Source organism: Lineus longissimus, chromosome 7 (assembly GCF_910592395.1).
Source record: "Lineus longissimus chromosome 7, tnLinLong1.2, whole genome shotgun sequence".
Classification (NCBI taxonomy): Eukaryota; Metazoa; Nemertea; class Pilidiophora; order Heteronemertea; family Lineidae; genus Lineus; species Lineus longissimus.
Window position 1 is genome coordinate 13334508 of NC_088314.1, and position 14404 is coordinate 13348911.

At 39.0% G+C, this 14404-nt stretch overlaps 2 protein-coding genes across 4 annotated transcripts in view; one reads left to right on the forward strand and one right to left on the reverse strand.

Annotated features, from left to right (window-relative positions):
- LOC135490672 (mitochondrial inner membrane protease subunit 2-like) overlaps positions 1 to 14404 on the forward strand; it is a 193673-nt gene that overhangs the window by 36434 nt on the left and 142835 nt on the right. The gene's annotated exons all lie outside the window — the stretch shown is intronic.
- The window catches only part of LOC135490669 (leucine-rich repeat neuronal protein 1-like), a 153188-nt gene that overhangs the window by 27477 nt on the left and 111307 nt on the right, over positions 1 to 14404 (reverse strand). Inside the window, exon 1 of one of the 2 annotated variants that reach the window (XM_064775995.1) lies at positions 2053 to 2198. The exons of the other annotated variant lie outside the window; for it this stretch is intronic. The gene's annotated coding sequence lies outside the window, so the exon portion shown is untranslated. Of the gene's footprint in view, positions 1 to 2052; positions 2199 to 14404 lie in introns of those variants that run through there. 2 annotated transcript variants of the gene reach the window in all.

Below are 14404 nucleotides of genomic sequence, written 5' to 3' on the forward strand. Positions count from 1 at the left end.
GTAGCGAAAAAAATTCTTTTATGTTTGTCATGTTTGTTGAAGTTGTGTTTGCACCATGTCTTTCATTCTCCCAAACGTACAATTCGTTTATTGGCGGACATGAGTCATACCTCAAGAAACCTTCATTGTTTAATCGCCTAATTTATGTCGTCACTTCATCGTAACATGCTTTTACATTGTGCAAGTCAGATCAGTTTAGATTTTGACCTAATATTCAAATGTTCAAGGTCTCAGAGGTCAAACTCAAACATTTTACTGATGGTGGCATGTTTTTTTTGTTATTATTAACAATTGCTAACAATTACTAACAATTTGGGTTCTGACAAATGACTTGGTTGGTTGCTCCCAAAAAAATTGTGTCTTATTGGGTATAGAAGCAGGGCCAGAGGAATTTTCCTTTGGATATTCAGCCCTGTCACTAATTCAACATGGCCACCAGCAATTCTACATTCTCTAAGTCAATTGAGGTTTTTTTGTAAAATGACAAACTTGAAATCGTCTTTGAGATTGTTTTCACTCTGCTGAAAAAGCTCTACAGGCTGCATAATTGTGTTCGGCAAAAAACCATCAGAAATTTTTCAAAAGTTGTAAAAAAACCTTTTTTCAAACATGTAGATGCAGAGTGTGTCTTGCAAAGGGGATAATTTACACAGGCTCTGACTTTCTAGTGATATCTGGTGTATCAGAATAGCTCAACCCATTCAAAGATTGTTTCATACTGCAACCACATGACTGGTTATCCCTGGAGGGTCACATATGAAGATAAATAGTATAAATCATATAAATGCATGCAGCTATAATAGGGCCGTTTAGACGACAGAAAAAAGGCCCGATGAGATCCGATCGAATCCGAATGGGGTCTAAATTTCCCTGGTGTAAACGCAAACCGATCGGGTCTCATGTGGTCCCATCGGGTCTTCAAGTGGTCCACCTCTTTTGCTGGTTCCATCGGGGCTAATCCGGATGCATCCGGATCAAATTTGGTCATCTAAACGCGATCGGGCCTAATGCAGTCTTATCTGGACTAATTTTTTTACCTACACGCATGCGTATTGGATATGGTACTTCGGCAATACTTCCTTTCATTATAAACGCGTGTATTTTCGCGGGAATTAATGTCGTTTTGATTGTCAGTTTTATAGTATTTTCTCTTGGCTTATTTTCATTATTCCAATATGGTGAAGGATAAGTTCACGGACACGGTTGTTTTCGATCTCATACATATTTGGAGCGATCAATCCATTCAGCGGAAGCTAGATAGCAGCTACCATAAGAACGAGCTTGCCTAGTACCATTATAACCCGCATTGCGGCGCTAAATCGGTGACGCCACCGCGACATCCTGCGGATTATTGTTGTAACCAAAAGAAATTAGCCCACATCAGTCCTCATTGCTGTTAGCATCTAAACGGGTACATTAAAATGAGACCACATCCGGTCTGGAATGGGGTTCGATCGGATTGGATCGGAATGCGGTCTTATGCGGTCTTTTTGGAAAGCGTCTAAACGGCCCTATAGATACTGCAAAAAAAGAAAGCGTATGTTTTTGATCCTGCTTTATAGCTGTATCGGCAAGATAATAGTGTAAATAGCTTTTGACCAGATAACGAAATGACACCCCTCTTTCATTGCAAAAAGCATGGTGACTTTCTACCAGCAAATTTTTTTTTTCAAAACAATTCCTAGATTCTAGTTGATGGTATCACGTATAATATTTTTATGCCAATGTCATTGTCTTTCCTTTCGGTTGACTCAGTATTGATGGTTAAGAAGGAAGCAGAAAATGCCTCTATTTGACCTTACAATCTTAAAAATAAAGGTTTTGAGCTGTTAAAAAACCTTTAAAGGTTTTCAGTCAAGACAAATATGCACCCCGTAGAGGTTAAATGGTAAAATGAAAAAACCCAGATGGTTTTCGAGATCGGGAAAAGCCTCTGAGGAATTTTCACTTTGCTGAATAACAGGATTTGTGTATTTGACCTCAGACATGTCAGACATGTTACAAAGGAAAAATATAATTGAACCCGATATAAGCCTTACTCAAAATGCTTACCTTGCATCCTTGACTAAGGTATCCGTTTTCTATTTTACATATGAGCGAGCAAAAATCCAGTCCCCATGACTTATAGGTCGACCGTAGGCATTTATTTCATCATCGTAGCAAGAGTCTCCCATCTCCTGTGGGCCACATCCTAATTATCTGGAATGGTAGAGTATTGGTGCATCTTAGATGGCGTGATTGGGTGAACTTAACCCCGGGTCGGGTTGGAGTTGTTCCCACGGAGAGAGTGGTGAGGAAATGTTATAATTGTGTCATCTAAACATCACAAGATGGCATGTTACAGTCTTGCGGGGGTAATCAGTGATAATTTGATCAAATTAAGCATGATCAGTTGACCATCTGGTTGTCATAAGTAATTTCTCTCCGAGTCCTTTGTTATCATCACTCATATTAAGAATAATATCATTCATTTACTTTAACCCTTTAAAGTGTATGTATGGTATGTCTTGATTATATGTGTATTGCCAATAATAAAAAAAGGAGAGAAAAAACAGTTGAAAAAGTCGAAAAGTCGGTTTTTGTATGTGCTCTACAGACTAAAACTTTCGACATTATTGTGATGTCATTAGACAAAGATTAATGTTGCTACTATGTGGCAACTGCCCGAAGAGAGAATTAGCACTTTTAGCTCAAAACTGACTAATTTATATTGAATCCCTCAGCCATATCTCACATGACATCCCGCGGTCAGAGCTTGCCCGTTGTGGTTTTAGGAATTGTGGTAGCAGCCCAACTTTTGAGGTAAAATCTTAAGAAAATTTGTGGCAATATCACTCGTTCATGTTTTGCATTTTAAAAAGTGGAAATTTAAGTTTAAATTTAAGGTTTTCAAAAGATCGCTTGATCAAAACAAAATACATTCTAATGAGAAACGTGGATTTTTCCAGGTTAAATGCAGATTGATATGAGATTTGTGGATGACACCACGATGTGTGTACCTGAACACTGGCATCTGTCTGGTCTGTGGTGGCACATGTGGGTTCACCCCTAAGAAAAAAAGGTGCAAAATATATGAGATGTCTGGTACCATTGATTAAAATGGCGCTGAAACCAGGTATCAAATAGTAGTCACGTCATTCAGTTTTAGCAGTTTTTTTGCATGAGGATCAATATCAGTCCATCAACATAATAAAGACCTCAATTTCAGATCCTTTTTTTTCTACTTCCATTTTTGCTTTTAGCATGTTTAGTCTTTCTAGGCATTACTATGTATATGTGTTCCATAAAAGCACTTAAGCAGTTGAACTATTGACTTTTAGAAGTCCAATGCCAGTGAAAACGGTGCGAGAAGGAAGACAAATTGTTTTAAAAAAGCGCAAGCATGAAGATCACAAGGGTTAAGAACAAGTGGTTCAGCATGATCAATTCTGTTGACTTCATTTACAACAGCTCTGGATCTGAGATTCTGTCCATTTTGAGATCGAAATGTGATCATCTCGTATTATCAAGTAATTGTGCATTAGCCTGGCAGGGGCAGCTGATCCAATCCATGGCACAAGACGATTGGCTGATAAAGGACATAGGGACAGAAAGACCAACTCAACTCAATGCTCATAACAATACCTCTTAAGAAAAAGTCCATCCTCCTTACTTCATGTACTTGAGCTATAAATGTAGTGTGGATCAAGTTGATGGCTAGGCTAGGTTGGGCTGACCCTTATACCCTTTGATGGGCAGATGTTGTTTGAGGTTTATATTTTTGACTCGGGACAGACCAATTCTGGTGGAATAGTCTGAACTATATTATGTTTTTAATTTGATAGGAGGATTTGTTTCCTCACAAATAAAGAGTTGTTGTTCTGAGTGAGCCCAATTGTTTGGAATTGATTTTTTGTCTCTCAAGTCGTTCTGAGACTCCTGTCTTCACATTCCTCAAAGATAACTTACTGATTTATACAGATTGCCAATGGGGAGAGACGGTTTCTAATAATTCTCCCGTAAGAATCTTTAGAAGTATTCAGTGTTTCCTGCCTGGAGCAGTATATGTACCAGATACCCTTATATATTTGAGGCATGCTACTAGTGCCTTCATCCTTTTTTTAGTGGTAATTTATTAACTTTCCTGTAACTTTATGTTCCACTCCAATCTGAGTGAAAACAAACTCATTTGCTGATGACTCGGGATGGTAAAAGTTCGTTTCGATGGATAAAGGTGTATAATGTCTCCAGCTAAAACAGTGCAGCATTGCTATACTGGTAACTGGGTAAAGGACCAAAGGTGATTGTTACATGTAGCCTTAGGCTATGCATGCCTTAAAATCTGCACACCAGCATGGTTGCATTGGTCAAATCCGCCAAAAAGTGAAGTTGTGTGAAATTGCAAATATTTTCTTAATTTGGCCCCTGTGCCCTTGAGAAGTGTACAAAACCAAAATCAGGTAACTTGTGCCATATCATATTGTAGAATATGAGAGATACTCATAGTTACTGAGCCAAACACCGATTTATGCCATTTGACCTCAGTGACCATGAAGAGTAGGTCAAATCAAAAACCAGTATGGTATCTGATGTAGCTTTGGAAGGACATGTAGAAGTACCTTTCAAAGTATTGAAAATGAGTCAGTAATAAGGGAAAATTGCACATTCCCAGAAATACCAAGAAATTATAGATAAAAAAGCGATTTTTTCCATTATTTACCAAAAATCCTGTGATGTGAAAATGTATCAAAAGTTTCTCCTCTTGTTACACACTTACTGGACTTCTTCAAAGACCTTGAGTTATATGTGTCCACAAAATTGTCTGACCACTGATGGAATGACAAAAATAGATCACATATTCACAAATTGCAAACAAGGAGAATTTCCAACTGGTACAGCAGAGGCCTATTATTACTCCTGTCATTAAGCTGTGACAGTGTAGATTTCATTCTAAAACAATATTCACAATATTTCCCTTGGTTAGAGTGCACTGTCCTTTCCATAAAGGCAACAAGGTTTCACTAAAGAAATTAACCAATTTAACCCGTTTAGTGCTAGTGCAACACATTTGTTGTTATATAATGATAATAATTATAGTCCATATTTATATAGCGCTTAACATACTATGAGACCCTACAACTCATATGCACGGTGTCGATTCCTAGAGATTACTACCACACTATAAATGACTGCTTGAAATCTATCATATTGATTCATCTGATTTATTGATTATCATCTCATACAACTTCTGCACGAAAGGGATGAAGTAAATCGGTGGTCTTTGGATATAGAAATAAACCAAAAACCCCTATTCATTCATAATTTCCTTATATGTGACCTAAAGCATCAATATGAGTCGGAAATCACCAGACACTTTTATAAGTAAGATAAATAGATAAATACTTCATCTGACACAACATCTTGTTGTAATTCAATTCATATGCCTGCCACGGTAGCCATCTTTAGTTCCAACACACAGGCGGGGCATATGCCACGCTCCGCGTTGCTCCTGTTCTTTATACAATGTCATGTACACTGGATTGTTATGACGGGCTCTTGTCGTTAGATTGTCAAAGAAAGTCTCTGGTTCACTTCCTATTATTTTAGATGAATCCAAATGAACATTTCAGGGTAAAATTTTCATATTCTTTGGTTTTGTCTGCGGATCAAAGCACAGAGGGTATATGATGAAAGCATGAAAGCTTCACATTGCCTGACATTAGAATATAAGCTATTAAGAGTCGATCCCATCAGGGATAAAAATATAGCGGTATTCGATCATTCGGGGACTTCCAATACAGTTCGTGTCTCGAGGGCTTGACTTGGCAGTTGATGATTATTTTCAAGGGATTAGGAAGATGGAAATTGATGTTATAAGAAATGGGTTTAGGTCCCGCCAGAATGATCTTATGGTATTTCCTTGTATATTGGCGGTTAACCATTTAGAACAAAGTCTCTTGCACTGTTTGTAAGTATGCAGTCATAATTAAAAGTGATTTAACCCTATAGAAAATGAATGGAATCCTGGAGCCTTAACCCCGTGGAGCAACAAGTCTTGGTGTTTCTCCTTCCCATCATTTCACTATCCCTTGAGAAAGGGAACCCTGGAGTATTGGCTGTCGTGGAGCAATCAGTCCATGTACTTCACCTTTAATCATTTGGCATCCATTGAGGAAGGGAAACGTGGGGTCTATTCTGTCTTGGAGCAACCTGTCTGTGTACTTCACCTTTCCATCATTTTACTATCCCTTCTGAAAGGGAACCCTAGGGTCTTAGCTGTTGTGAGGCAACCAGACCGTTTTCCCCTTCCCATTATTTCACATCCATTGATAAAGGGAACTCTGGAGTATTGGCTGTTGTGAAGCAACTACTCTGTGTGTTTCACCTTCCCATCATGTCACCATCCCTTAAGAAAGGGAAACCTTGGGAATAGACTGTCGTGCAGTTACCAGTCTTTGTATTTCCCCTTCTTATCAATTCTCGTTTTAGGAAGAAAAAACCCTGAGGTTTTTCCTGTCATGGAGTAAACAGTCCATGTGTCTCCACTTCTCGTCATATCACATCCATTTAGGAATGGAACCCTGGGGTCTCGACTGTGTCAATGAGTTTACGTTCTCTCAATATTTCACTTCCCTTATTACCGTATTTTCCGGATTATCCCCCGCACTGCCCTATGACCCGCACCCCCTTTGACCATTACCTAAAGCCACGCAAGACCCGCACCTGATTATGACCCGCACTGCTCCAAGACCCGCATTCTCCAAAAATAGTAAGCCATTCATTGATGTTGACATCCTAGAACCGCCATGTTTTTTCTAATTGTTAACCAAAGTGGATCAATTCCAGCATGGCCGTAACTTGTTTTGAAGTGAAGGGCCGTCTCAAAACTCAATATTATGCATTGGTAGGAAATAGAAAAAGAATCGGCGTTTATATTATGATGTGTACGACGACCATACCTTCACCAAGTGGAGTCTGAAAAAGACATGTCTGAAAAATGTACAGATTATGCCCTATAACAAAACATTATGACATTATACCAGTATACCTACCACAACATCGCTTATGAGATGCCCCAAATAAGACTGTTTTCCCTAGCGGAGACATCACAAACTATGCGATCATGGCGGAAATATTGGTTGAAAACAATGCAAAAACGATGGACATAAATCCTTATCAAGTAACCAGTTTGGTCCCCTTTTTAGCTCACCTCTTAGCAGAGGTGAGCTTATCCCATACCGTGGCGTCCGTCGTCCGTCGTCGTCGTCGTCGTCGTCGTCGTCGTCGTCGTCCGTCGTCCGTTAGCAGGGCACGTTTCGTAACTGTTAGAGCTATTGAGTTGAAACTTGGTACACATGTACCCTTATGTAATGACACCTTGGAGACCAAGTTTCGGTCCGATTCGTTTCATGGTTTGGCCACCAGGGGGCCAAACGTTAAAAGTGAAAATATGCAATATCTCCCTTAATAGTAGTCGGGAAATTTTGAAAAAAATATGGTAGGTACTTCTAGCAAAGGTGCATCATATATCCTCCGGGTTTTTGATTTGACCTCCTTTTCAAGGTCACAGAGGTCAAATGGTGTAAATTGGCCGTTAGGATGTAACGATGGCACGTTTCTAAACTGCAATGACTATTGATACCAAATTTGGTACACATTTACCCCTTAGTCAGGTGATCTCAGGGACCGAAGTTTGGTCCAATATGATTCACCACTTGACCACCAGGGGGCAAAATCCAAAAACCTTAAAAATGTGATTATTCCTTAACTTCTTGCCCGATTGCCACCAATTTGATATCATGGGTACATCTAACCACCATACAGTATATGTCACACAGGTTTTTAATTTGACCTTCTTGTCAAGGTCACAGAGGTCAAATGGCGTAAATTCGCCGTCAGGCCGTAACTATGGCACGTTTCTTAACTGCAATGACTATTGATCACAAATTAAGTACACATGTACCCCTTGGTCAGGTGATCTCAGGTACCGAAGTTTGGTGCAATCTGATTTGCCGTTTGGCCTCCAGGGAGGGGGCCAAATCCTAAATTCTCCAAAATGCCATTATTCCTAGTAATGACTTGCCCGATTGGCACCAATTTTATATCATAGGTACATCTAATTCTAACAACCATTCAATGTGTCACCCGGGTCTTCTTTGATTTGACCTACTTTTCAAAAGGTCACAGAGGTCGAATGTACTGTATATTGGCCATTTTGGGGAAATTGTAATTGCTTGGACCTACATCAAACCTAACACTACATGACACAATACCATGCTCTTTATCCATCTTTCCTCCACATGAGGTGAGCACAATGGCCCTGGCCATTTCATTTTTCTTTGGGGTTGGGGCTTATCCCTCTCAGAATCCACGCAAGACCCGCAACTTTGTATTACCCGCACCCACACTTTTTGGGCCTGTTTGAGGGCAAAAAGCCGCGGGTCATACGCCGGAAAATACGGTACTTTTGTTCAGTTCTTCTCCATTTGGTATTTCAAAAATTGAAATAAAGCATTTTTCTGTATTTTCTTTTCCAGGTAAGTGTTATCCAGTCTCTGCTAAGATATGTGTAAGTAAAAAAGGAAGTATTGTGTGGTACCTATGTTGTGAATGAACAGTGACCATAGCTTGAAAATGAGACAGATGTTGTATCAATCTGTCGACATATAGTATTATAGTATGATAAGATTTTTCCACAATTTTGACATTGAATGGTGAAAATATGAAAGCCGAGTATAGACCAAACAGTTTCTAGGGTTGCAACAATATTTTAGCGAGTACGTCCAGCACACACTGATGTCTTTGCTAATTAGCATTCCTGGGATATTCCTCCATAGCTATACCCTCATTGTTTGCAAGACTGGACAATTCCCAGTTTGCATATCAAAATTTTTTTAATATTGGTGGATTACCAATTTTCTTCAGTTTATTTTTTCAAAAAACGTTTGTGCTTCATATCAGTTCTTCACTGATTTTGAAGCAATTTGTGTAGTTGTAACCTTTCATGTATTTCTGTTGAACAGAAAATTGGAAGTACAAATGGTTCCTCTGTGATTTTGAGGAAACGTTGTGTACTACTACTACTGTTGAATCGTACAGAAGTTTGCTGAGAAGTTATACAGCTCCATTTTCAATTTTTAGTCCACTTTCAGCAATTATTAAGCCTGTCTGTTATAGTCTGATATTGTGGGAGCAAGTCGATTTTTATATCCCTTGAGCATTCCAGGTGATCAAATTATTGTCTCTCTTGTGACATTTTGATAGATTAGTCATCCTAGATATAAGCACACTGTTAAAATGCCATGACACTCTTCATTCCGAAAAATGTCATTGGATCAAACGGTAGCTCCAATATATATTGGGAAAAGCTCAAAAACAAGCTTGGGATATCTCACAATTGAGAGACTCATCAAAAATTCAAGGTCTAATCCTCAGTAGGCAGGTGACAAAAATGGATTTAAGATTTTAGTCTCCATATTCACTCTTCGTTTAATCATACCCCAAAACCGTTTTAGATCGTTTCAATGGGAATTCAATGATATGCACAAAATCCTGCACGTTCAAAAGGTTATTTTGACCCAAATTTTTTATATAACTTATTGAGAGATGGTTGCAATTAAAATAATTATACATTGGAAAAAAATGAAGACAGTCAAGCGACATTGAAAATCCTGATGTTGACAAGTCATTGCTAGCTGTCAATCAACTCAATTAGGTGTCAATATTCTCATACTGTTTTTAAGCTGTTTCTGCCAAATTTCTACAGTTTCCACTTAATCACAAGGGCTGGTTAAACATTATCCTTTAAAAAAGCACTCGAGCTCATGCACTCATCTCAGTCATGCTGATGGTATGAATCGATAGAGGCAGTAGAGTTGACTTCATGGACTAATCAATGTCACTGCATGATCAGCACAAAATGTTTCCATGATTTCTTTCACAACTAAATCATGGCAACTACATGCACATTACAACATGCTAGACCTTGTGGTTTTCATACCCCCTACATGTATGCCGAAAATGACTGGATTCCAGTTTATTTTGGGGAATTGCAGAATGTCTTTTGGCTTTTTGGGTCCAACGTTGTCCAAAAATTCTTTCGAGGATTGAGGTTCTTCATGATCTGCAAATAAACTAAAACACAGCGAAAAATCTGGCTGTTCACCGCTTGTAAAGAAAATCTCATGACTATTTTAGAATGCCAAGGGGGAAAAAGCCCTGGGTTGGATAGTACATGTACATATCATTCACTGGTATTGATGTTGTAAGACCCTGGGAGAAACCCTGTCGTCAATGCTCACATAAAACATAATTTTACCATCGCTTCTGATGTAGACCTAATTTAAGTTTTGGTGACAATATATGCGTACATTCATGAGTATGCGACAGAATTATTTGGGTTATTAGTTAAATTTGTAAAAAGGTTCATAAGATGTCACAGTGTGTTCTTGACTTCACAGATCTCATCCTCTGTGACGCAACACATGATAAGAATTCAATTGGTGTCACGATTTGTGTGTGACTTCACTTGTAGTTTTCATTCGTTTTTCTCTCATAACTATTTCTGTTAGTATTAATCCCATGCAATAAGAGATATATGCATATTCACAATCTACATGAGAATTCAGAATTATACTGCCAGTCTCTTGTAAAATTAAAGGTATTTTTCAGCTTAAAATAAATCAACATGTTCAAAGGGTACAAGGGTGTTTAAGGAGGAGAAGTGCCCCATTCTTAAAAATGGCGGTCGAGGTCCTCAGGCCTGTCCAAGTATCAGTCTTATGACTGGTGGGCCTGAGGCCTCAAGCTTCCACCCACACCCTGGTGTTGACAGGCATATCATGTGATGTGTACTTGGATCAATACAATCAGTCGAATTGGAGGTAATACAAAGATTAGCTGCTTTTACTCGAAATCTTCTCTTCATATTTGTTTGTCAACATGAATCTGTGTCCATCTTGCAATGTTGGTTATGATCAGTGATGGTTTCCCCCGTTATCTGATGTAACATTTGCTTCATATCTAGTTCACTAGTTTAGTGATTTGTGATTTATGAAAATATATATATCCCTGACTTGATGAGGTTGCCTCTGTTCTGCTAAGGCCAGCCTAGTAAAACGAAACAAGGTAACAGTGTGCTCTTAGAAATAAAGGTTTTTGAGCCTCTGAAAAACCATCAAAGGTTTTCGGCCAAACAACTATGCACCCTGTCGGTAAAATGAAAAACTCCAGATGGTTTTTCAGATTGTGAAAAACCTCTAAAGGTTTTTGTTGAATGGGTTTTCACTTCGCTGAAAAACATCCATGGGGTCCATATTTGTGTTGGCCGAAAAACAATAAAAGTTTTTTTAGAGCTTAAAAAACCCTCATTTGTGAGAGTGCGGGTGATTATACTACTGTTCATGAATGATCTTGAGGGTTGCTAGAGACAGTAAGATACACCAGCTGGCCTTGAGTCAACCAACACTTTAATCACATAAATCACATAAATCATTTGACAAATCGAATTCTGCTACTGTGTATTTTAGCCGTCCTCTTGCTTAATTGATGGATTTGCACTTCAGAGACTAATGCGTGTAATGGAAATACCGGTAAAACTGTCACCTGAAGTGTTCGCCACGTTGTGAGTCATGAAGGATGATTGATTATGGATCATCATACTCTCTCAAACATGTTCTAAGACCACAAATATTGATGAATTGCTGTCTGTGGACTTTCTTATCTCACACACATCTTTGATTATTGGCAGGACTGAGTTCTTAGTTAAATGAAAAAAACCCACTGTGCTCGCTGTCACTTTTATAAATTGCTGATAAATGGATATGTTGCAGTTTTAGCGTATCTAAGGTTTTGATCGCTTCATGTGGCGGGTGCTCTGACTTGAGCTAGTTTCCAGCTATTGCAATAAAAATTTATGATCATGTTATCCAACCAAATACCTCATATGTGTGCTTTTGGGCACGTTGTAATCTACAGTTTGTCTTATAGATGACACGTTGTGAAAAAAACAAAAACCCGAATATTTGAAAAACCCGATTAATTGATTGCTCCGAAATTTTTGTGATTAAACATGGCAGCCAGTGGCGATTATGAATTTTAGTGCGGAGACCTTGCGATTTCCATCTTTTGGCTATTTGAGGGGGGACATTCCGCCACGGCCCTTGTCTTGAGGAAACCCTGTTCAGTATGACCGCAAGAAAGACATCTCAGATTTCATATTCCCGACTGTACGTGTGCAACTGGTTACCACAGCAACTTCATTTGAGAGGTCCAGAGCAATAAGGTAGAAAACATGTCCTGTAAATTAGGCTTACTGGACTTTACTAGGTGTATTTTCCTATTTATAGTACACAGCCTGGTCATCCTAGGATCGTAGTTTTGTGGGGAGTTATCAGTGCAAAAGTAGGCCAAATGCAAGCTGGAGTCAAGTTAGCACACATAACTCTAGCACACACAAGCCATGACACAGAACTCCAGACCACATAATGTTTTATATGGCAGCCGAAGCGATAGTATCCAAATGATGGCATACTATTTTTGGTTACACTATGGTCATAATTGGAGCATCCTGAGATCAGGTTTTTGATACTCCTACCCGCATACAAATATCCAGAGGAGGAGTATATTGAAAATTACTGGTTATGTCTGGATATAAGTAGAGGGGCTACAAGTGCAAATCACTGGGACTATTATCTTGTGACATGGGGATGTATAGGTGGCGCCAGCACGGCAGATGGAAGGAGTGTTACTTATTGGGGGCTGTGGCCCGCACCACACCAAAGAGTAAATCTCAAGATCAAAACCATGACCAAAGCACTACAACACCCGACTGATGAGTAAATATCAAGACTCAAACCCATGACTAACGTACTACGCCAACTCATTGAAGAGAATATATCAAGAATCAAATCCATGGCCAAAGCACTACAACACCCGACTGATGAATAAATATCAGACTCAAACCCATGACTAACGTACTACGCCAACTCATTGAAGAGAATATATCAAGAATCAAATCCATGGCCAAAGCACTACAACACCCGACTGATGAGTAAATGTCAAGACTCAAACCCATGACTAATGTACTACGCCAACTCATTGAAGAGAATATATCAAGAATTTAATGAATGACCAAAGCACTACACCACCACATTGAAGAGAATATCTCACGAATCGAACCCATGACGAACGAACTACGTCACCTCAATTGAATGAATTTGTCCAGAAAACGATTCAATGACCAAAGAACTAAACCATCCCATTGAGGAGTAACTGTCAAGAATCGAACTTATGACCAACGTACTGCACCAACACATTGAGGAGTAAATCTCAAATATCAAGAATCGAACCTATGGCCAATGCACTACACAACCTCATTTAGGAGTAACTATCAAAAATCGAACCTATGACCAATGACTGCACCATCACATTGAGGAGTGAATATCCAGATTCAAACCCATGACTAATCTACTGCACAAGCCCATTGAGGAGTAAATCTCAAGAATTGAAACCATAACCGAAACACTACACCATCCACAATATGGAGGTATTCTGTAGCTGTGTTAGCCCCAAGTTTATTTCAGGAACAAAAACTGTTGGGGTCAAAAATAATGGTCACTCCCAGTCAGTCTAGTAAGCCTGTCAATTAAGGTTTTGGACCGGGTTTACAAAATTTCATTCAAATGTCCATTCCTCCATCCATGCCCACGGAGTGGGGGCAGAGTCTTGCGAATATGCTCGCTCGCGTTATATCTAGTCTCTCGTTTTGACTTATATTGTTGTCAAGTACATGACTATGTTGTCTCCAGTAAAATGTGATGATAATGATGTAAAATGATGTCGACAGTGGTGGCAAAAATTATGAGTTCCGAGTCCTATAGAATGTGTTCCAAGGAAGTCCGCACTGTCTTTGTTCCTCTTCAGGCGACAGTGTGATTACTACCTGGCGTCACTGCCGCTTTCAATGCGTGATTGGAGCTCATTGCTTTCACCGGCACCCCAGTAATCACAGGCAGTCATGTAATTATCCCTTAGATTGAGCAATTCAGATGCTGAGGATTATGGTTTTATTCTCTTGGATTTAAGAAATATGCAAAGTTTATGAAAAATACCTGGTACTGTTGCTGAATAATTGGGCTTCTGCTTCTTGTGAGAGCAGGAAGGAGCTAGCTGTGTGGTAATTTCCATTTACAAGGCAGAATGGGATGCAAATGTTGCCACAGCATATCTAAATAATCTTTAGCCAAGTTTTATTTCAACAAAGTCAGGCAAGTATCTATCTGTCCAGCAGATGACGTATACATGTGATACAATGTTATCAAGATAAAGTTCTACTTAAGATGAAATGCACCTGAATGAATCAAAAATGCATCTGATGAAGTATGTCTTCTTTTCAAAGAATCAAGCAAAAAATGGTGTTCACGCA